The 3,365-nt window shown below is 39.8% G+C and overlaps 1 pseudogene; it reads left to right on the top strand.

Annotated features, from left to right (window-relative positions):
* Positions 1 to 439: 439 nt before the first annotated feature.
* On the top strand, positions 440 to 1,022 carry LOC715037 (large ribosomal subunit protein uL11 pseudogene; annotated as a pseudogene).
* Positions 1,023 to 3,365: the final 2,343 nt, after the last annotated feature.

Here is a 3,365-nt window from a genome sequence, read left to right as displayed (position 1 = left end):
GTTGTACAGATTATTTCATCACCCGGGTATTAAGTCTAGTACACTTTTGTTATTTTACCTGATCCTCTCCCTTCTCTCACCCTCCATTCTCCAAAAGGTCCCAATATGTATTGTTCCCCTCTACATGTCCATCTGTTCTCATAATTTAGCTCCCACTCATAAGTAAGAACATGTGGTATTTGGTTTTCAGTTCCTGTGTTAGTTTGCTAAGTATAATATGGCCAAAGTAATATGAATCATTCTATTATAAAGACACATGCACATGCATGTGTATATTTATTGCCACACTATTCACAATAGCAAAGACATGGAATTAACCTAAATATCTATCAATGATAGACTGGATAAAGAAAATGTGGTACGTATACACTATAGAATACTATACAACTAGCTCTTGGTTTTCGGCTCGGAGGAGGCCAAGGTGCAACTTTCTTCAGTCGTCCCGAATCCGGGTTCATCCGACACCAGCCGCCTCCACCATGCCGCTGAAGTTCGACCCCAACGAGATCAAAGTCTTATACCTGAGGTGCACCGGACGCGAGGTCGGTACCACTTCTGCCCTGGCCCCCAAGATCAGCCCCCTGGGTCTGTCTCCGAGAAAGGTTGGTGATGACATTGCCAAGGCAAGAGGTGACTGGAAGGGCCTGAGGAGTACAGTGAAACTGACCATTCAGAACAGACAGGCCCAGATTGAGGTGGTGCCTTCTGCGTCTGCCCTGATCATCAAAGCCCTCAAGGAACCACCAAGAGACAGAAAGAAACAGAAAAACATTAAACACAGTGGGAATATCACTTTTGATGAGATCGTCAACATTGCTCGACAGATGCGGCACCGATCCTTAGCCAGAGAACTCTCTGGAATCATTAAAGAGATCCTGGGGACTGCCCAGTCTGTGGGCTGTAATGCTGATGGCTGCCACCCTCATGACATCATAGATGACATCAACAAACAGTGGTGCTGTGGAATGCCCAGCCAGTTAAGCACAAAGGAAAGTATTTCAATAAAGGATCATTTGACCAAAAAAAAAAAAAAAAAAAAAAAAAAAAGTCACACCAGTTTGGAGTGTAGTAATGTACAATGTCAATTATTATCCAGCATGATTTAGAAGACAGAATACAAAAGCCAAGAAGGCAGACTGTAAAATCAACTTGTAGTTCGAGTTTTGTATAAGAGAGAGTTCAAATAGAAAAGGAGGCAAAGAATTGAGTTCACACAAAAATGAGTTGAAATTATTAGGAATTAAGAAAAACTGACAGACATTAATGAAATGGAAGAAGCCAAGGGACCAGAGATCAGAGTGTGGGTGAAATGTATGTATTGAGGCCAGCCTTGCCTTAGCCTTTGTGAGGCCTAGGGCCAGAGTACAAATGATGATTCCCACACTAGATACCTACACATTTAAAAATTATAATGAAAACTAGATAATTGTTATGTAAAATATGTCTACTAGTCATCTCTTGACTAACCTACCTTTATCACAACTCAGAAGGGCTGGAGGACCACACTGGAATGGACAGCACAGGAAGAGCCAGCCCCAGTTCTCAGTCTGCCATCTTGTCTCTCAGCTTGACTGCATCCCACACCAACACATCTGGTCCATCCTGTGACTGAGCATGCAGTCTGAGAAGGAAGCGCAGAGGCTCTGAGTGGGCTTTAACATTTGGCCCCATGAAAGCCTCAGCCCATCAGAAGGCTCGTAGCCAGAGAAGAAGCAGAGAAGGGTTTCTTATAAAGGTAACCTTTTTGCTTAGGACTAAGAGGTGGTATCGTAGTAACAAGGATTTGAAGAACAGAAACCTGTGGAATTTAAAATCGAATCTCCAAATAATTAAAGGGAACCTTAAAATATATGTTCAATGTACTTGGTTGCTGAAGTAAAAAGAAGATAATATTAAGATTGAGGCAAATGAAGTCACTGGATAAAGCAGGCCTGCAGGTGAACAAAGTTTGGGATACTAAAGTGCCCAGGGCAAGAGCCAGGGATAGAATAAGGGGGACCCTGATATATCAAGTGTTGAAGACTGTGATGAATGAAAGAAACAGTGAGGTTCAAGAGAGGGCAGAGTGAGCAGAAAACCTGTATCACCAAATGGCAGACTTTAGCACAGGTGGATTTGGGAGACCATGGACGTGGAACCACTTGGAAGACACGTGAAGAACAAGAAAAAGACTGTTGATACCACCTCTGACTCTTATCAAGGGCAGTTCATGTGAAAACAAGCGTCCATTATTTAAAGGCTGGGGAAGAACCAAGTTTCAGATTAAAAAGAAGGTAAAGGAAGCAATGAGAGTGAAGCAATAGGAAGGGGTAACTTTTTAACGCTCTGTGGTAATGGAGCCATGACCACATTCCTCACCGTTGCATCACCAGGACCACACACACTGCCCAGCACACTGTATGTGCCTCATTAAAATGGCTGAATTTATGCATTACATTTGACAGAAGAAAATCTTTCTAACAGTGGTTCTTTCCAAGGAACACATGAAATATTATAAAGAATTGTGTAGACCTTCAGAAAGGGGATCACATAAAGCATTAAATGGCTTTTCAGTTCTGTTCCAAAATTGTGAGTCTACCATGCTGGTTAGAGTACCTGAGTTTCAGTGTCCCAATATTTATAACACAAATGTAAATTACACATGAAACACACACCCCTACATACACTGCACAAGATTTTTTTTAAGTTATTATGTCCATAGTTTAAAGCTGAAAAATCCAACTATCTAGAGGTTATAAATATCACAGAGCTCCACTGTGATTTTAATATTTAGAGAAAAAAGTCAAAAAGAATGTGACCATCTCCTAATGAATGCAATTACTAAAAATATCATCAATTAGAAATGATTTTCACATCAACAGAGCAGTCATAACAGCGTTTTTGAAACTACAGGTGGCAGCCTATTAGTTGGTCATGAGCAGAATGTTTTAATGAAATAAAAAATGTAAAACACTTCTCACATTGTACATAACGATTGTTTGATTAGACTCATCTTGGTTATGGATCATAGATACTGAAGTATTTTTAAATGCTTTATTATTTGTTATGTATTTATTTATTGCTCAAACATTTACAGAGTAGCTACTGAGGTAAAATTCATTTTAAAAGACAAGCAAAGTTTCTTTAGAGCTCATAATTGAATGGCAACAGCAGATAATTATACAAGCAAAGAAGCATGAAAATAGAAAAGTGTAAGTTGTCAAGGGAGATCATAAGTAACTCAAGGGGTAAGGAAAAACCGCTTTAGAAAAAGTATGGATTAAGCTGATACTTAAAGAATGAGTAAGGGTGAGCTTAGCGATCAATCAGGCTAGTATATTCTATAAGGAGAACAGCAAGAGGCAAGAAAGAAAATATCATGTAAT

The sequence above is a fragment of the Macaca mulatta genome, chromosome 3 (genome assembly GCF_049350105.2).
Source record: "Macaca mulatta isolate MMU2019108-1 chromosome 3, T2T-MMU8v2.0, whole genome shotgun sequence".
NCBI classification, from domain to species: domain Eukaryota; kingdom Metazoa; phylum Chordata; class Mammalia; order Primates; family Cercopithecidae; genus Macaca; species Macaca mulatta.
The sequence above is the reverse complement of the archived record's forward strand: the minus strand, read 5'-3'. Positions and strand labels throughout refer to the sequence as shown.